The 21,149-nt window shown below is 43.0% G+C and overlaps 1 protein-coding gene and 1 pseudogene across 2 annotated transcripts in view; one reads left to right on the plus strand and one right to left on the minus strand.

Moving 5' to 3' along the window:
• PIK3CB (phosphatidylinositol-4,5-bisphosphate 3-kinase catalytic subunit beta) overlaps nt 1–21,149 on the minus strand; it is a 188,863-nt gene that overhangs the window by 160,749 nt on the left and 6,965 nt on the right. The window lies entirely within an intron of this gene.
• LOC111523341 lies at nt 18,445–19,711 on the plus strand (annotated as a pseudogene).

Genomic DNA, 21,149 nt, shown 5'->3' on the forward strand with positions numbered 1-21,149 from the left:
TTTTCTTTTTTTTTGAGATGGAGTCTCGCTCTGTTGCCAGGCTGGAGTGCAGTAGCGCAATCTCGGCTCACTGCAACCTCCGCATCCCCGGTCCAAGCGAGTCTCCTGCCTCAGCTTCCTGAGTAGCTGGGATTACAGGCATGCCCTACCACACGTGGCTAATTTTTGTACTTTTAGTAGAGACGGGGTTTCACCACAGTGGCCAGGATGGTCTCAATCTCTTGACCTCCTGATCCTCCCACCTCGGCCTCCCAAAGTGCTGGGATTACAGGCATGAGCCACCGCGCCCGGCCCCATCTTCCATTCTTCCCCTTACAAAAAGAATCAGAACTTCCTTAATTAGATCAGCAGAGCAATAGTTTCTTCAAGATTGAGAAAGCTGTGCTAATATAATTATACACATATCAATGGTTTATTTATTAAATCTTCAGTGATTTTTCAGACTCTAAGAGAAATCAGCCAGGTGAGGTAGCTCACACCTGTAACCCAGCACTTTGGGAGGCCAAGGCGGGCAGATCACTTGAGATCAGAAGTTCGAGACCAGCCTGGTCAACATGGCGAAACCCCGTCTCAACCAAAAATACAAAAATTAGCCAGGTGTGGTGATGCATGCCTGTAGTCCCAGCTACTCTGTAGGCTGAGGCAGAATTGCTTGAACTCAGGAGGCAGAGGTTGTAGTGAGCTGAGATTGCACCACCGCGTTCCAGCCTGGGCGACAAAGTGAGACTCCATCTCAAAAATAAAAATAAAAATAAAAGATCACTGTTATATTATTCACCCACATGGTAACTAAACATGCTCAGCAGAACAGGGAGTTCCAAGAGTGACATAGTTGTATTAGACAACGCTAGAACTGAAGAGAGGAAGCTCTGAACCTCAAAGAAATTGAGGCCTGCTTATTCAGGATTGCTCTAAAAAAATTAGACTTGAGGCCGGGCGCGGTGGCTCAAGCCTGTAATCCTAGCACTTTGGGAGGCCGAGACGGGCGGATCACGAGGTCAGCAGATCGAGACCATCCTGGCTAACATGGTGAAACACCGTCTCTACTAAAAAATACAAAAAAAAAAAAAAAAAAAATTAGACTTGAAAAGAGACCAATGGAAGGTAAACAGCTAGAATGGCCAGCAGCAAAATAAGCTTGTATTAGGAGAAGAGTGAAAAAATAAAGATTTCTTAGATGGGAATCACCCTGGGAAATAAGTCAACTTGCCAATGGTGATACTGCATACAGCTGGACATTGAAGAATACCACTCTTAAATACAAGAAACTGGAATATTGCAGATTCTAGGCAGGGGCTAAGAGGTTTACTCTCCATAATAAACTTGTATTTTTAAACTTTATACTATGTGCAAGCATTCCACAGCTTCTATAGCTTTTTGCAGTAGTGTCCTCAAATACATAAATTATATGCATACATATAGATATGTTAACTACTATTATAAATATGAGCCACTTATTATAGAAAATATGTCAATTTGCCTTCATTGTTTCTGGTCACAATCTGTATCTTGGGATAATACAGCACATGAACCAAATGTTTCAAAGTCAAATCTAGATCTTATTTATCCAGGCCCTATAACCCTAGCACTCTGGGAGGCCCAGGCAGGAGAACTGCTTGAGCTCAGGAGTTCAAGACCAGCCTGGGCAACATGATGAAACCCCGTCTCTACAAAATATAGAAAAATTAGCCACATGTGGTGGCACACACCTGTAATCCCAGCTACTCAGGAGGCTGAGGCACAAGAATCACTTGAACATGAGAGGTGGAGGTTGCAGTAAGCCAAGACTGCGCCACTGCACTCCAGCATAGGCAACAGAGTGAAACTCTGTCTCAAAAAAATAAAATAAAATAAAAAATAATAAAATAAACCTTATTTATCCATTACAGCACTGCTTGTAATGGCAATACACTATAAACTTTCTTAAAGTTTGTCAATAGAGGACTGGTTAGATGCACTATGGTACATCCACATAATGGAATGTTGTACAGCTATAAAAAGAAAGAAAAGTCCAGGCATGGTGGGAACAGTGGTTCATACCTATAATCCCAGCATTTTGGAAGGCCAAGGTGGGAGGATCACTTGAGTCCAGTAGTTCAAGACCAACCTGGGCAACATGACAAGACTTCATCTACACTAAAAATTTTAAAACTTAGCCAAACATGGTGGTGGCACCTGTAGTCCCAGTTACTTGAGATGCTAAGGTGGAAGGATCGCTTTTGAGCTCAGGAGGTTGAGGCTGCAGTTGAACTATGATCATGTCATTGCACTACAGCCCAGGGAAGACAGCAAGACCCTGTCTCAAAAAAAAAAAAAGTCTGGCTTCCAAGATGCCTTCTCTCACTAGTCCAGCTCACACTGACCTTGATCGCCTCATAAATTCGAGGGTTTTTTTTAAAACACAATTAAACACTATACCACATGCTGCCTTTAGTGCTGATTATTTTTATTATATATGTCATGTTCCCTCAATCAGATTGAGGGCCAGGAAAAGACAGATTTTTTTTCTCCCTGTGACATATGGTATTTGAATTCCAAAATTAACAGAGCTTCTTATCCACTGCTCAGCAAGTTCCAAAATTTCATTTTACCATTTCTTTTTCTAACTATAAAACTTACGACAGAACCCCATGTCCCATCCAAGAAATTAAAGGGGGGAAAATATATTACTTATTAACAACAGTCAAAATCTCTGTTAAAAGAAGTTCAGAAAACAACCTCTCATGTAATATGTAAACCTATAAAACATTTAGAAGGCCGGGTGTAGTGGCTTACACCTGCAACCTCAGCACTTTGGAAGGCCAAGGCAAGAAGATCATTTGAGCCCAGGATTTCAAGGCCAGCCTGGGCAACAAGGCGAGACCCTGTCTCTACAAAGAAAAATACAAAGAGCCAGGTGTGGGAATGCACACCTGTAGTCCCAGCTACACAAGACGCTGAGATGGGAGGGTCGCTTGAGCCTGGGAGGCAGAGGTTACAGTAAAATGAGATCATGCCACTGTACTCTAGACTGGACAAAAAGCGAGACTCTGTCTCAAAACAAAACAAAAAAATTAGGAGAAAATCTAGGCCCTCTCTCTTTCTCTCTCTCTCTCTATATATATACACACACACTATATATAATAATGTTTTATATATGAATATAAAAGTTTTATATGTGGGCCGGGCGCGGTGGCTCAAGCCTGTAATCCCAGCACTTTGGGAGGCCGAGACGGGTGGATCGCGAGGTCAGGAGATCGAGACCATCCTGGCTAACATGGTGAAACCCCGTCTCTACTAAAAAATGCAAAAAAAACTAGCCGGGCGAGGTGGCGGGCGCCTGTAGTCCCAGCTACTTGGGAGGCTGAGGCAGGAGAATGGCGTGAACCTGGGAGGTGGAGTTTGCAGTGAGCTGAGATCCGGCCACTGCGCTCCAGCCTGGGCGACAGAGCCAAACTCCGTCTCAAAAAAAAGTTTTATATGTGAATATATGATACTATATAATATATACTAATACATTTTATATATTAAAAAATATTTATTTCTGCTGTTTAAAGGGAAAATCTAATTGATCTTGAGTTTGGCTGAGTTTTCAGACAACACCAAAAAGCAAAATCTATGAAAAAAAAAAAAAATAGGTAAGCTGGTCTTTATTAAAACTTACAACTTCTGGTCGGGCACAATGGCTCATGCCTGTAATCCCAGCACTTTGGGAGGCCGAGGCGGGTGGATCATCTGGGGTCAGGAGTTCAAGACCATCCTGGCCAACATGGTGAAACCCCATCTCTACTAAAAATACACAAAAAAGTTAGCCAGGCATGGTGGTGTGCACCTGTAATCCCAGTTACTCGGGAGGCTGAGGCAGGAGAATTGCTTGAACGCGGGAGGCAGAGGTTGTAGTGAGCCATGACTGCGCCACTGTACTCCAGCCTGGGGGACAAGAATGAGACTTCGTCTCCAAAAAAAGAAAATGAAAAGCCAGATATTTCACTATTGGAGTAGGAGTTTACAGCAGTTAAACAAGAAGAGGAAGCAAAAGTGGACTGGAGTTAGAAACATCAGTATAAACTAATGTTTAGCTTAACATAGATATAGTTAAATATGGAAAAATTTATAGACATATGTATATAGTGTTCACATATATTTCCTTGCTCTATCAGCTGAGAGAGCTTAGAAGCAGATACCCCAGTAGTAAAGAGTGCACATTATGGTCAGCTCTTAGTTTCTAACACTGTTCTCCAATAAAAGGGACCAGTTCCCTTGGAGAAATGACTGATCCTAGGATGAGGGAAGAAATACACAAAGTAAGCCTTGAATATCTTGTAGTAATGTAAAGTAAAAAAGTGCTCAAACACACACACACGAACACACACACACACACACACACACACACACACACACACAAATGATAGGAAATCGTCAAAGGGACACAGGGCAAACTGAAAGAGCTCCCAATGGCCAAAGCTAAAATATTCTGAGCAACAAAGTAATGAAGTATTGGATTATAAACCAAAGTACAAAATATATACTAGTCTACACTGATATAAGTAAATGATTAAACAAATAAATGGGAGGGGAGAATAAATCTCCCACACAAAATTGCAAATAATTTGTGTAGATACACCCCCCATCAAGGAAATGAACTATAACGCCCCACTCTTTTAAGTGTGAGCTTCACATAGTGCCTTCCTTCCAAAAAGTGTAATATGAAAAGGAGAGGGAAAGAGTAACTTTATAGCAGGGAAACCTAACAAACTACCTCAGTCAGTCGATCAAAGACATCATCAACAATGATAAGTCATTTTTTAGTATATACTTTTGATATGTCAGAAAAATTGCACTTTACCTCTGTGGTCTCCCTCTCAAAAATCTGTAATTCCAGTCTAATCATTTAAAAAAAAAAAATCAGAAAAATTCAATTGAAAGACATTATGCAAAATAACTGACCAGTATTCCTCAGAACTGTCATGGTCATCAAAAACAAGAAATGTCGGCCAGGCACGGTGGCTCACACCTATAATCCCAGTACTCTGGGAGGCCAAGACGGACAGATCACAAGGTCAGGCATTTGAGACCAGCCTAGTCAACATAGCAAAATTCTGTCCCTACTAAAAATACAAAAATTAGCTTGGCGTGGTGGTGCATGCCTGTAATTCCAGTTACTCAGGAGGCTGAGGCAGAATTGCTTGAACCTGGGAGGTGGAGGTTGCAGTGACCAGAGGTTGCAGTGAGCTGAGATTGTGCCACTACACTCCAGCCTGGGTGACAGAGCAAGACTCTGCCAAAAAAAAAAAGTCTGAGAAACTGTAATGGCACCACTAAGGACAACTAAAAAATATTGTGGGAAAAAAATACATAATTGGTAAAATTGGAATATAAACTATGTATTAGGTAACAATACTGTACCGATGTCAAATTTTCTTTCTTTTTTTTTAAATTTTTTTTAGCTTTTTTAATTTGGTAGGGTTTGACCCAGGAATAACAGTCCATGATTCTGAAGGTGATGATGTTTTCTTGACTCAGGTATGACGTGTTCATCCTTCTTTTGCTGTACGAATGACAGTCTTGGTTACGAATGACAGTCTTGGTGGTTAGAAGTACAAGGTAAGGTCCTTCCCAGGCTGGCTTGAGTTTTCCTTGTTTTTTTTTTTTTTTTTTTTTTTGAGACAGAGTCTCACTCTGTCACCCAGGCTGGTGTGCAGTGGCATGATCTCCGCCTCTTGGGTTCATGCCATTCTCCTGCCTCAGCCTCCCAAGTAGCTGGGACTACAGGCGCCCGTCACCACGCCCGGTTAATTTTTGTATTTTTAGTAGAGACGGGGTTTCACCGTGTTAGCCAGGATAGTCTCAATCTCCTGACCTTGTGATCCGCCTGCCTCGGCCTCCCAAAGTGCTGGGATTACAGGCGTGAGCCACCATGCCCGGCCAATGTAAATTTTCTAAATGTAACTATACTATTGATATGCAAGAAAATTTCTACAGATAAACATAACAATTTAGATGGATCTTCAGGTAAACGTAACAATTTAGATGGATCTTCAGGTAATTATGCTGACTGGAAAAAAAAACCGGCTAAGCATGGTGGCTCACGCCTGTAATTCCAGCACTTTGGGAGGCCAAGGCAGGAAGATCACTGGAGCTCAGGAGTTTAAGACCAGCCTGGGCACTGTGGCAAAACCTTGTCTTTACAAAAACTTTAAAAAATTAGCTGGGTGTAGTGGCACATGCCTGTAGGTCCCAGCTACTTGGGAAGCTGAGGTCAGAAGATTGCTTGAGCCCAAGAGTTTGACGCTGCAGTAAGTTATGATCATACCACTGCACTAAAGCCTGGGCAACAGGGCAAGATCGTATCTCTAAAAGAAAAAAGCCAAGCTCCCAGATGATTTCATTTATATAACATTCTTGAAATGACAAAATCATAAAGATGGAGAACAGATTAGTGGTTGCCGGAGGTTAGAAAGGGTGGAAGGGAGGTGACTGGGGATATAAAAATGTGGAATGAGAGATTTTTTTTGAGACAGAGTCTTGCTGTCACCCAGGCTGGAGTGCAGTGGTGCGATCTTGGCTCACTGCAACCTCCGCCTCCTGGGTTCAAGCAATTCTCCTGCCTCAACCTCCCAAGTATCTGGGACGACAGGCACGTGCCACCACTCCTGGCTAATTTTTGTATTTTTAGTAGAAATGGGGTTTCACCATATTGGTTAAGCTGGTATTGAACTCCTGATCTCATGATCTGCCCACCTCAGCCTCCCAAAGTATTGGGATTACAGGCATGAGCCACCATGCCTGGCTTTTTTTTTTTTTTCTTTTCTTTTCTTTTTTTTTTTTTTTTTGACAGAAAGTCTCACTCTTGTCACCTAGCCTGGAGTACAACGGTGTGATCTCGGCTCACTGCAACCCCCAACTCCCAGGTTCAAGCAATTCTCCTGTCTCAGCCTTCCAAGTAGCTGGGACTGTACTCATGCGCCACCATGCCTGGCTAATTTTTTGTATTTTTAGAAGAGACAGAGTTTCACCATGTTGGCCAGGCTGGTCTTGAACTCCTCACATCAGGTGAAACACCTACCTCAGCCTCCCAAAGTGCTGGGATTACAGGTGTGAGCCACCACACCCAGCCAGAATGAGAGACTCTTGTAATGGAACTATTGTGACTTTATTGTGGTGGTGGTCACTCAAATCTATACATACAATAAAACTGAATGACCTAAATACACACTGAAATAAGTGAATATAAAACTGGTGAAATTTGAGTAAGATATATGAACTATATCCAAGTCAATTTTGTGGCTGTGATATCTTTCCATAGTTATGCAAGATGTTACCATTGGAGTATTATGGGTAAAGGATAATGGATTCCTCTGTATTATTTTTTACAACTGTATGTGAATCTACAATTATCCCAAAATAAGAAAAAAACATTTTTTCAGTGTTGTCTAGAACTGAACATCATTCCTTTTTAGGAGGGGCTACAATTCTACCAATGCTATTTAGGACCACATCAGCTTTTCTGTCAAGAGAATCCCTCTGCTCTAACCCAGCATTTCGTACTCACAGACTATGGTTCACCCAGACAGTTTAGACACACTTAAGTAATACAGTTCCCAAAGATTTAAACAACCTCAGAGTCAATGCTAAGTTAGCTTGTTCAAGCTAAATGTTTCTAAGACCAAAGTCTTTCTTCAGTTTAATTCACACATGATTAAGGGCCTACTGTATTTTTTTTTTTTTTTTTGAGGCGGTGTCTCGCTCTGTTGCCCAGGCTGGAGTGCAGTGGCACAATCTTGGCTCACTGCAAGCTCCGCCTCCCATGTTCACACCACTCTCCTGCCTCAGCCTCCTGAGTAGCTGGGACTACAGGTGCTGCCACCACGCCCAGCTAATTTTTTGTATTTTTAGGAGGGTTTCACCATGTTAGCCAGGACAGTCGTTTGTTAGCCAGGACAGTCTCGATCTCCTGACCTCATGAGCCTCCCGCCTCAGTCTCCCAAAGTGCTGGGATTACAGGCATGAGCCACCGCGCCCAGCCGATTAAGGGCCTACTGTATACCAGGCATTATGTTAAGTATTTTAGTGGTGGTGGTGGCAGAAATTCAATTATACGAGACATTACAAGAGATGATTCCTTACCCTCAGGTGGGGTAAACAATTAGATACGAGCATTCCAAAGAAATGGGGTAAAAGCTAACAAAGGTATAAGATACACAAGTGGGGCCCTTACCACAACCTAAATGGTTTGGAGGAGAAATACACCTGGGCTGAAAAAGGCTGAATTAAGAGCCAAGTTGGGGATAGGGAAAAGGAGCAGAAAGCTTTCTCAATGTGGATCCTATACTAACAGCTCTACATGAATCAACACATGATGAGATGATGAGGTACAATCCCATCTATCCCATTTTTAAGAGGACATGGAGGGACAGAAAGAAAAGACAACTTGCCCAAGATCACATGACTAATAACTATAAACTCAAACAGTCTGGTTCCAAGACAGTAATAGAAAGATTGAGTCGGGTGGATGCTGTGGCTCATGTATGTAATCCCAGCACTTTGGGAGGCCAAGGCAGGAGGATTACTTGAAATCAGGAGTTCGAGACCACCCTGACCAAAATGGTGAAACCACGTCTCTACTAAAAATACAAAAATTAGCCAGGTGTGGTGTTGGGTGCCTATAATCCCAGCTACTTGGGAAGTTGAGGCAGGAGAATCACTTGAAGCCAGGAGGGGGAGGTTGCAGTGAGCTGAGGTCACACCACTGCACTCCAGCCTAGGTGACAGAGTGAGACCATCTCAAAAAAAAAAAAAAAATTGAGTCTTGGATTTCAATATCAGCCTTTGGAAGACCAGGGCTATTTCACTCCTATTCTTTATTCCTCTCTCCTTAAGTATCTCTTCCCTTTACTTTTTCTACCTCTCTCTAGATTTCCCCAACCCTCCACCTTCCTTCCTCCACTCAACGGTTATCCTTTTTGTCTCTGTCTCCACACATATGTTCCAAAGGTTGATCTCAAATTTGGCCATATTAAACTAGTCAAAACCACACAGGCATGGCTCACATCTGTAATCCCACCACTTTGGGAGGCCGAGGTGGGCAGATCACTTGAGCTCAGGAATTCTAGATCAGCCTGGGCAATATGGCAAAATCCCATCTCTACAAAAAATACAAAAATTAGTCTGGTGTGGTGGTGTATTCCTGCAGTCCCAGCTACTCTGGAGGCTGAGGTGGGAGGATACCTTGAGCTCAGGAGGCAGAGGTTGCAGTGAGCCACGATTGTGCCACTACACTCCAGCCTGGGTGACAGAGCCAGATCCTGTTTCAAAAAAAAAAAAACTAGTCAAAACTGTAACAAAAGATTACAAACTCTTAATGCCTAGTGTTACAAAAGAAAAAAAAAAAAAGAAGAAAAATAATTTTAAAAAAGATTCGAAACAATTTAAACATCCATTCATATATAAATACAGAAAAAAAGTTACATTGACACAATACAAACAGTCCCAAAAAAAGAATAAAGCAGTTCTACACCTACAGATACATGGTATCGAATATATTAAGTGATAAGAGAAGACATAGAATAATGAGCATGCTATGCTGCCATTTGTGAGAGTGGGGGTTTACATGTATATACTGATAAATTATTCATAAATGCACAGGTTATCTCTAAAACAACATACAGTAGTAGTAGTACACAGTATACAGGAGGATGTGTGCAGGTTACATGCAACTACTACACCATTTTATCTAAGAGACTTGAGCACCCATGGATTTTGACGTCCACAGGGAATCCTGGAACCAATCCTTCACAGATACTGAGAGATAAACTGCATTCAAATAAATAATTATGCCCTTAGTCTGGTGCCTGCACAAAGAAATCCTCAATACATGGCAGCAACTGCTCCTCTTTTTAGGTATTTTTCACTCACACACACACACTCAGTGGTAATCTTTTTACATATTTGAATAAGGTAGTTAAAAATCACAAGGTGGGTGGGGTGCAATGGCTCATGCCTGTAATCCCAGCACTTTTGGAGACCAAGGTAGATGGATCACTTGAGCTCAGTAGCTCGAGACCAGCCTGGGCAATGTGGCAAAACCCCTATCTCTACAAAAAATACAAATATTAGCCAGGCATAGTGGCGCATGCCTGTGGTACCAGCTATATGGGAGGCTGAGGTGGGAGGATTGTTTGAGCACAGGAGGTTGAAGCTGTAGTGAGCCTGGGCAACAGAGTGAGACCCTGTCTCTAAAAAGTAAATAAAATAAAAACCAGCCGGGCGTGGTGGCTCACGCCTATAATCCCAGCACTTTGGGAGAACGAGGCAGGCGGATCACCCGAGGTCAGGAGCCTGGCCAACATGGTGAAACCCCATCTCTACTAAAAATACAAAAATTAACGGGGCATAGTGGCAGGCGCCTGTAATCCCAGCTACTCAGGAGGCTGAGGCAGGAGAATCGCTTGAACCCAGGAGGCCAGAGGTTGCGGTGAGTCAAGATTGCACCATTGCACTCTAGCCTGGGGACAAGAGGGAGACTTTGTCTCAAAAAATAATAATAATAATAAATAAATAAATACTTAAAAAATAAAAACAAAAACCACAAGGTGAAAATTTCACTGGAGATTGTCAGTTAATTGCTAGTAACAACGAGTCTACCCTCACTGTGAAGTCACCAAATGGTATCAAGAATTCTGAGAGTTGCCGGGCACGGTGGCTCAAGCCTGTAATCCCAGCACTTTGGGAGGCCAAGACGGGTGGATCACGAGGTCAGGAGATCGAGACCATCGTGGCTAACACGGTGAAACCCTGTCTCTACTAAAAAATACAAAAAACTAGCTGGGCGAGATGGCGGGTGCCTGTAGTCCCAGCTACTCGGGAGGCTGAGGCAGGAGAATGGTGTAAACCCGGGAGGCGGAGCTTGCAGTGAGCTGAGATCTGGCCACTGCACTCCAGCCTGGGCAACAGAGCGAGACTCCATCTCAAAAAAAAAAAAAAAAAAGGATTCTGAGAGTTTATTCACTTCATTTGGGTAAGCAGATGATGTACCATAATAGGACCAATCCGTGACTAATATTACAGAGAATTAAGTACATAAAAAATCATTCTGAAAAAGATCTAAACCTTAGAGGTTCTATTTATTTCCCTATTTTCAGCACAACTTAAAAGCATAGTAATTGGCTGGGAGCCGTGGCTCACGCCTGTAATCCCTGCACTTTGGGAGGCCAAGGCAGGTGGATCACTGGAGGTCAGGAGTTCAAGACCAGCCTGACCAACAAGGAGAAGCCCCGTCTCTACTAAAAATACAAAAAAAATTAGCCGAGCCTGGTGGCACATGCCTGTAATCCCAGCTACTCAGGAGGCTGAGGCAGAGGTTGCGGTGAGCTGAGATCACGCCATTGCACTCCAGCCTGGGAAACAAGAGTGAAACGTCATCTCGAAAAAAAAAGTAGAGTTATTAAAGTATGCTGGTAGAGAAGAGTATTAATTAATCCTTGCAGGCACCCCTAAAACTACTGAGCCAAAAACACAACCAGGTAAAGACGCAATGCAGCAACATAAAACGTAGATGCTAGTAGGCTGGTGGCCCAATTCAAACCTTGATGCTAGGGGAACTCACAAGTAAAACTCATTACTTTATATAAATAAAGCACTGGGCAAGAATGTACAGGAAGTAAAAGGTATACGATCTAGAAAGGGAGACAGGTACACTAACACAAAAAACTATTAGCTAGGCACAGTGGCTTGAGTCTCCTGAGTCACCAGAGGCTGAAGTGGGAGGTTCACTTGAACCCTGGAGTTTGAGGCTGCAGTGAGCTATGACTTCGCCACTATACTCCAGCCTGGGCAACAGAATGAGATCCCATCTCTAAAAAGGAAAACAAAAGCTATTAAATAACTGAGCTTAAGATGGGGCTGGGCATGGTGGTACATGCCCGTAGTCCCAGCTACTCAGGAGGCTGAGGTGGGAGCTATCGATAGCTTGAGCCTAGGAGTTCAAGTCCAGCCTGGGTAACAGAGTAAGATTCTATCTCTATTTAAAATAATAGTCAAGATGGAAACTCTTATTTAGTGATTCAGTCTGACCAGAGAATAAAATCATGGAGGTCCTGACTTCATGACTCCCTATTATTCATTGCCTCCAGCCTGCACACAGCCATGCTAGCCATCTCCATCCTGGAATTCTCTTGCTCAAAACCCAAAATGCTCCTAAATGTCTAAAATCTAACTCCTCTGCCTGGCAGTCAGGCAGAAACAAAGAACTGTGTCATCAAGTTATGGCTCCAGCTCATTTATTCACTGTGTGACCTTGGGAAAGTTCCCTTAACTTCCTTTTTCTTATTTGTAAAACAAGATGGTTTAACTATATGCTCTTTAATGTCCATTTCAGCTATAAATTCCACTTGTTCAAGCAACTCTATAGTTCATAATGCCTCAGCTTTTGTTCTAGTCAAACAACTCTGCAAGATCCTTCCCACAGCCTACAAGGTGCTGCATGGACTCTACCTCCCTTTTTGGCTCATCTTACACCTTTATCCTATACACCTCTCCGCCTCACTCTCTCCTCTCAGGCTAGAATGGCCTCCTTTTAGTTCCTCCAAAATGCCAGGCTCCCTCCTGCTAAAGAGCCTTGCCACGTGCTGCACCCCCACATCCCAGCAGTCCTTCACCTTCAGCCATGTTAGACCCAATGCTTCCTTTTTTAAAATAATAAATATTTCATAACATCCCTTTACCATTTGAAACAAAATGTATACATAATACAAACTAAACAAAATTAGTTACACATATGTATATGTTATATAGAGTCTTAACTGTAATATAAAGGAGAAATAAAAGGAATATAACTTAGCACAAAATTATATATATGCTAATGGTAAATGCTCTGGTACAACTACATTATAAGTCACAAAAAGATAGTCAAACCTTGAACCTAAACTTAAAATTACTGAATATCACAGCTGCAAAGGCAGACTGATGTGCACATATTGCCTTGGTGATTAAACATCACTACCAGGTCGGCTGCAGTGGCTCACGCCTGTAATTCCAGTACTTTGAGAGGCCAAGGTGGGTGGATCACAAGGTCTGGAGGTCGAGACCATCCTGGCTAACATGGTGAAACCTCGTCTCTACTAAAAATACAAAAATTAGCCAGGTGTGGTGGCACATGCCTGTAGTACCAGCTACTTGGGAGGCTGAGGCAGAAGAATTGCTTGAACCCAGGAGGCAGAGGTTGCGGTGAGCCGAGATTGCACCACTGACCTCCAGCCTGGGTGACAGAGTGGGACTCCGTCCCCCGCAAAAAAAAATAAATCACTACCAACATATGCCACTGGTGACATAAATTTTAGAATGATAACTCTTGGTAAAGTTCTGAAAAAACCAAAGCATAATCTCTTCTAGATTTCCAAAGAAGGTGAATTCTGGGAAAACTGAATATTAAAACTATGCCATTTTTATATTTTGTTTATGTGTAAAATGAAGTTAGGATTTAGGTCAATGGTTTCAACCTGGGCTATACATTAGAATAAGAAGGAAATTTTTAAACAATACTGATGCTGAGGTATCATCTCAAAGATTTTTATGTAATTCGTATGAGTTACAGCCTCATCATCTTTTAAAAACTTCCCAAGTAGGCCAGGAATGGTGTGGCTCACACCTGTAATCCCAACACTTTGGGAGGCCAAGGTGGGCAGATCACTTGAGGCCAGGAGTTTGAGACCAACCTGGACAACATGGCGAAACCCCATTTTCACTAAAAATACAAAAATTAGCTGGGCATGATCACAAGTGTCTATAGTCTTGAGCTACTTGGGTGGCCGAGGCAGGAGAATCACTTGAACCCGAGGCAGAAGCTGCAGTGAGCTGAGATTGCGCCACTGCACTCCAGCCTGAGCAACAGAGCAAGACTCTGTCTCAATCAATCAATCAATCAATCAATCAATAAAACCTTCTCAAGTGATTTTGATGTACAGCTAGAGTTGAGATCCACTGTTACGGACTAAAACAAATAGGTGTTCACCTATGTGAAGTGAAAATTTATGATCTTACAGGACACAAAACAAATCTTTGCTTTGCAAGACTGTTGTACACTTTATATTACTAAAGCTAACATGACTGGCCTTTGCACACTAAATACTAATACATCCCCCAATAACTGTACAAGCTAAAATCGTCCCCTGCTCTCATTTCTGAAACAGTTCCTAAACATCAGTCCCAACCCCAGATGAGAAACACTGACCTACATAATTCACCCTTCACATTTCAATTCAAACATCACCTCCACTAGGAAACCTTCCCTAAACCTCCAGACCACATCAGAATTTCCTGTTAACAGTATTATTACATTACTCATTAATAGGAATAAATGTAATAACAACGATAGCATTCCCCACATGTTGTAACCACACCTTTGTGGGTTTTTTTTTTGAGACAGAGTTCCCCCCTTGTTGCCCAGGCTGGAGTGCAATGGCACAATCTCAGCTCACCGCAACCTCTGCCTCCCGGGTTTGAGCCATTCTCCTGCCTCAGCCTCCCAAGTAGCTGGGATTACAGGCATGCGCCACCACGCTGGTCTAATTTTGTATTTTTAGTAGAGACAGGGTTTCTCCATGTTGGTCAGGCTGGTCTCAAACTCCTGGCCTCAAGTGATCCACCCACCTCAGCCTCCCAAAGTGCTGAGATTAAAGGCATGAGCCACTGCGCCTGGCACCTTTGTGGTTTTTTAACCTAACTGATTTATGTGGTAAAATGATTTCACATCAGTACATAAACACTTTCTTCATTGTTTATTTATTATAAACAATATGCAACAAATAGCCTTCACCATACATCATTTTCTACACATGTGAGTATACCAATAGGATAATGCCTACAGAAAAAATTAATGGGGGCCAGGCACAGTGGCTCACACCTGTAATCCCAGCACTTTGGGAGGCCGAGGCAGGCGGATCACGAGGTCAGGAGATCAAGACCATCCTGATCAACATGGTGAAACCCCGTCTCTACTAAAAATACAAAAGTTAGCTGGGCGTGGTGGTGCATGCCTGTAATCCCAGCTACTAGGGAGGCTGAGGCAGGAGATCCCTTGAACCCAGGAGTCAGAGGTTGCAGTGAGCTGAGATTGTGCCACTGCACTCCAGCCTGGTGACAGATCGAGACTCCGTCTCAAAAAAAAAAAAAAAAAGAATTAATGGTCAGGGCCAAGCAGGGTGGCTCACACCTGTAATCCCAGCACTTTGCGAGGCCGAGGTGGGTGGCTCACTTGAGGTCAGGAGCCACTGTACCATCACGTACAAATTACAGAGATATTAGACAATACTTGTGAGCAAAATGAAGACCTGAAATCCAGAAGCTCCTCAGTTAGAAAAAATATTAATAGCCTACGGGAGGTGGCTCATGTCTGTAATCCCAGCACTTTGGGAGGCCAAGGTGGGTGGATCATCTGAGGTCAGGAAGTCAAGACCAGCCAGGCCAACATGGTGAAACCCACGTCTGCTAAAAACACAAAAATTAGTCGGGAGTGGTGGCAGGCACCTGTAATCCCAGCTACTTGGGAGGCTGATGCAGGAGAATCGCTTGAACCTGGGAGGCAGAGGTTGCAGTGAGCCGAGATCGTGTCACTGTACTCCAGCTTGGGCAACAGAGTAAGATTCCATCTCAAAAAATAAAAATAAAATAAAAATTTAAAAAGGAAAAATATTAATAATGGAATGGTGGGTGAAGGTGCACATCAAGAGTTAAGACAACTTGGCCAGGTGCTTTGGTTCACGCCTGTAATCCCAGCACTTTGGGAGGCTGAGGCCGGAAGATCACTCAAGCCCAGAAGTTTGAGACTAGCCTGAGCAACATGGCAAAATCTTTCTCCACGAAAAATACAAAAAGTAGCCAGACGTGGTAGCACACACTTATAATCCCAGATACTGAGGAGGCTCACTTGAGCTCAGGAGGTCCACACTACAGAGAGCCAAGATGGTGCCACTGCACTCCAGCCTGGATGACAGAGCAAGACCCTGTCTCCAGAAAAAAAAAAAAAGAATTCCAGTTGGTTATCCCCAGGAACTCTCGCTCAAAATTTAAGGGGAATGATAACTATTTAGCTCATAAATACAGAACTTAACTTTCGAAAATATATAACTAGGCCGGGTACGGTGGCTCCTGTCTATAATCCCAGCACTTTGGGAGGCCAAGGCAGGCAGATCACAAGGTCAGGAAGGGCAGATCATGAGGTCAGGAGTTCGAGACCAGCCTGGCCAATATGGTGAAACCCCATCTCTACTAAAAATTACAAAAATTAGCTGGGTGTGGTGGTGCACACCTGTAGCTCCAGCTTCTCGGGAGGCTGAGGCAAGAGAATAGCTGGAATCCGGGAGGCAGAGGTGGCAGTGAGCCAAGATCGTGTCACTGTACTCCAGCTTGGGCAACACAGTAAGACTCCATCTCAAAAATAAAAGAAAAAGAAAATATATAACTGCAGCCAGGTACGGTCGCTCAACACTTTGGGATGCTGAGGTGGGTGGATCACCTGAGGTCAGGAGTTCGAGACCAGCCTGGCCAACATGGTGAAACCTCATCTCTGCTACAAATCCAAAAATCAGCCGGGTGTGTGGCATGCGCCTGTAATCCCAGCTACTTGGGAGGCTGAGGCAGGAGAATCGGCTTGAACCCAGGAGGTAGAGGTCGCAGTGAGCCGAGATCGAACCACTGCACTCCAGCCTGGGATACAGAGTGAGACTCCATCTAAAAAAATATATATATATATGTATGTGTGTGTGTATATATATCTCACTGCAGAAAAACCTTTTAGTTAACAAACTACATTTTTTTTCAGATAACACAATGGCAGCAATTTGTAATGGTTTATGAAGCTACAAGAAAACACTGACTTTAATAGTATCTAAATACAACGCCTGCCTGTGGTCCCAGCTATTCTGGAGGCTGAGGTGGGAGGATCGCTTGAGCCCAGGAGTTATAGGCCAGCTGAGCAACACAGCAAGACTCTGTCCCTAAAACAAAAAATAAAAATAAATACAAGGCCTATACTAAATCAAGAATAAACAATTTTAAATGACCATATTTCAACTATTTAATGAAATATGACCACTTAAAATAGTTATTGTGTAACTACGAACACGTAACTTGTCAGATGTAATAGTAGACTGGCTACAGAAAAAAAAAAAAGCAACAGCCAGGCAAGGTGACTCACACCTGAAATCCCAGTACTTTGGGAGGCGGAGGCGGGCAGATCACGAGGTCAGGAGATGGAGACCATCCTGGGCAACATAGTGAAACCCCATCTCTACTAAAAATACAAAAATTAGCTGAGCGTGGTGGCGCATGCCTGTAATGGAGGCTGAGGCAGGAGAATCACTTAAACCAGGGAGTCAGAGATTGGAGAGCCGAGATGGTGCCACTGCACTCTAGCCTGGCAACAGAGCAGGCTCTGTCTCAAAAAACAATAATTAAAAAAAATTAAAAAATAAAAAAACTATCAATAGGCTAACTTATTAAACAAACAGTAAAGGAAAACTTCAAATTGGATTATATTTATAATTCTGATAATCTGAAATACTGATTACTTAAATCACAAAAGCTCAATCATTTAAGCAAGTAAAGTACAAATGTATCAAAATGGAGTTTGACCTCTTGTTGACAGTTACCAATGACTCAGCAGGTAAGGAATTCATGGAATTCAGGTCTTCAAGGTCTAGAAAGCATTGTAGCTAAACCACCCAGTTAATACCAAATCATCTGCTGGTTGATTTATCTAACTCCTTCTTCCATCCTTCCTCAACTTCACAACTGCCATTACTTCTAAGTAGCAGGAGAAGGAGATAATTATGAAATCAGTAAATATTATAAATTAGTTATTAGAAATACAAGAAAAAACTGTGGTCAGGAATGTGGTTAAACTGTAGTTTAAAATAAAGCCTTTGGATTACCCATGGATTTAGTTTAATCCATATAATCCTCCCCCTACAGGCATGGATAATCAGGATCGCATTTCCCTTGAGGGCAAATCAGCATGTGCCTGGTGGTCTCCCGAATGCCTGAAGCACCAGAAGACAGACTACAGGACCATGGATGCTGTCCTTCTCGGGTCTGCACTAGGGAGAAGAAAGAAAAGAAATGAAGAAGTTATACATCTCAGGGAGAAGGGGGGTCACAAAAAGAAAGATCCTAGGCTGGGTGCCATGACTCACACCTGTAATCCCAGCTCTTTGGAAGGCCAAGGCAGGCAGATCACTTGAGCTCAGGAGTTTGGAAACAGCCTGGGCAAATGGCGAAACCCTGCCTCTACAAAATACCAAAAAAAAAAAAAAAAATTAGCTGGGCATAGTGGTGCATGCCTATACTCCCAGCTACTCAGGAGGCTGGAAGGATCACTTGAACCTGGGGAGGTCAAGGCTGCAGTGGGCCATGATTGCACCACTGCACTCCAATCTGGGTGACAAAGTGAGACTCTGTCAAAAAAAAAGATTTGAGAAGGCAGCTACGGAGATGGGAAAGGACTCCTTCAAGTATGCCTGGGTGGGTCTTAGATAAACTGAAAGCTGAGCATGAACATGGTATCACCACTGATATCTCCCTATGAAAATATGAGAACAACAAGTATTACATGACTATCACTGATGCCCCAGAAGACAGAGACTTTATCAATAACATGATAATAGGGACATCTCAGGCTGACTGCTGTTCTGATTGTTGCAGCTGGTGTTGGAGAATTTAAAGCTAGTATCTCCAGAAATGAGCAGACCTTTCAGTATGCCCTTCTGGCTTATACACTGAGTGTGAAGCAACTAATTGTTGGTGTTAACAAAATGGATTCCACTGAGCCACCCTACAGCCAATAGAGATATAAGGAAATCATTAAGGAAGTCAGCACTTACATTAAGAAAATTGGCTACAACCCTGACACAGTAGCATTTATGCGAACTTCTGGTAGCAACAGTGACAACATGCTGAAGCCAAGCGATAATATGCCTTGGTTCACGGGATAGAAAGTCGCCTATAAAGATGGCAATGCCAGGGGAACAATGCTGCTCGAAGCTCTGGACTGCATCCTACCACCAACTCATCCAACTGACAGACCCTTGCATCTGTCTCTCCAGGATGTCTACAAAACTGGTGGTATTGGTATTGTGCCTATAGGCCAAGTGGAGACTGGTGTTCTCAAACCTGGAATGGTGGTCACCTTTGCTCCAGTCAATGTTACAACTGAAGCAGTCTGTTGAAATGCACCATGAAGCTTTGGATGAAGCTCTTCCTGCAGACAATGTGGACTTTAATGTTAAGAATCTGTCTGTCAAAGATGTTCATCATGGCAATGTTGCTGGTGACAGCAAAAATGACCTACCAATGGAAGCAGCTGGCTTCACTGCTCAAGTGATTATCCTGAACCATCCAGGCCAAATCAGTGCTGGCTATGCCACTGTACTGGACTGTCACATAGCTCACATTGCTTGCAAGTTTGCTGACCTGATGGAAAAAGATTGATCACCATTCTGGTAAGAAACTGGAAGATGGCCCTAAATTCTCAAAGTCTGGTGATGCTTCCATAGTTGATATGGTTCCTGGCAAGCCAATGTATGTTGAGAGATTCTAGGACTGTCCTCCTCTGGGTCATTTTGCTGCTCATGATATGAAACGGAGAGTTGCTGTGGGTGTCATCAAAGCAGTGGACAAGAAGGCTGCTGGAGCTGGCAAGGACACCAAGTCTGCCCAAAAAGCTCAGAAGGCTAAATGAATATTATCCCTAATACCTGCCACCCTAGTCTTAATCAGTGGTGGAAGAACGGTCTCAGAACTATTTGTTTCAATCAGCCATTTAGGTTTAATAGTAAATGACTGGTTAATGATAACAATGCATTGTAAACCCTTCAGAAGAAAAGGAGAATATGTTATGGACCATTTAGGGTTTTTGTTTTTTGTTTTTTGTTTTTTGTTTTTTGGACTGTGGCAGTTTTAAATTACTAGCTTTTAAAATCAGTAGTTTTTGGCCGGGCGCGGTGGCTCAAGCCTGTAATCCCAGCACTTTGGGAGGCCGAGACGGGCGGATCACGAGGTCAGGAGATCGAGACCATCCTGGCTAACACGCTGAAACCCCGTCTCTACTAAAAATACAAAAAACTAGCCGGGCGTGGTGGCGGGCGCCTGTGGTCCCAGCTACTCTGGAGGCTGAGGCAGGAGAATGGCGTAAACCCGGGAGGCGGAGCTTGCAGTGAGCTGAGATCAGGCCACTGCACTCCAGCACGGGCGACAGAGCAAGACTCCGTCTCAAAAAAAAAAATAAAAAAAATAAAATAAAATAAAATAAAATAAAATCAGTAGTTTTTAATGGAAACAACCAGACCAAAAATTGGTCACAGAATTTTGAGACCCATCAAAGCAAAGTTATTGAGAAAAAAAAAAGACATATGGTAACTCTAAACCAAATAGTTCAGAGCATACATACACATACATTCTTACAACATATATACTCTCTCACACACGCGTGCAACGAGAGGGTCTCAGATTCAAAAACTAAGTTGTCTAATTAAACTAAAAATTCCTGGACAGGTGCAGTGGCTTATGCCTGTAATCCCAGCACTTGGGAGGCCACGGCGGGTGGATTACGAGGTCAGGAGATAGAGACCTTGAACCTGGGGAGGTCAAGGCTGCAGTGGGCCATGATTGCACCACTGCACTCCAATCTGGGTGACAAAGAGAGACTCTGTCAAAAAAAAAAAGATTTGAGAGGGCAGCTAATATCGTAAAACACCATCTCTACTAAAAAACTACAAAAAATTAGCTGGGCGTGGTGGCGGGCGCCTGTAATCCCAGCTACTCAGGAGGCTGAGGCAGGAGAATGGCGTGAACCTGGGAGGCAGAGCTTTCAGTGAGCTGAGATCGCACCACTGCACTCCAGCCTGGGCAACAGAGCGAGACTCAGTCTCAAAAAAAAAAAAGGTACCTGATAGAATAGTAACTCTAGGATCTCTGGTTACTCTCTAATTTGCCCAATCTGGAACCAAAAAAAGGGGGAATATGTTCAGGATATACATTGTACATTCAATCAAAAGATTTTATAACTAATTTCATTCCTACATTTATTCACTCAACATTAACTAAATTTTCCAGGCATTGTTCTGGTTCCTGAAAATACTCCAGGGAAGACAAGGTCCCTGCCATGATGGAGCTTATAT

Source organism: Piliocolobus tephrosceles, chromosome 2, assembly GCF_002776525.5.
Source record: "Piliocolobus tephrosceles isolate RC106 chromosome 2, ASM277652v3, whole genome shotgun sequence".
Classification (NCBI taxonomy): domain Eukaryota; kingdom Metazoa; phylum Chordata; class Mammalia; order Primates; family Cercopithecidae; genus Piliocolobus; species Piliocolobus tephrosceles.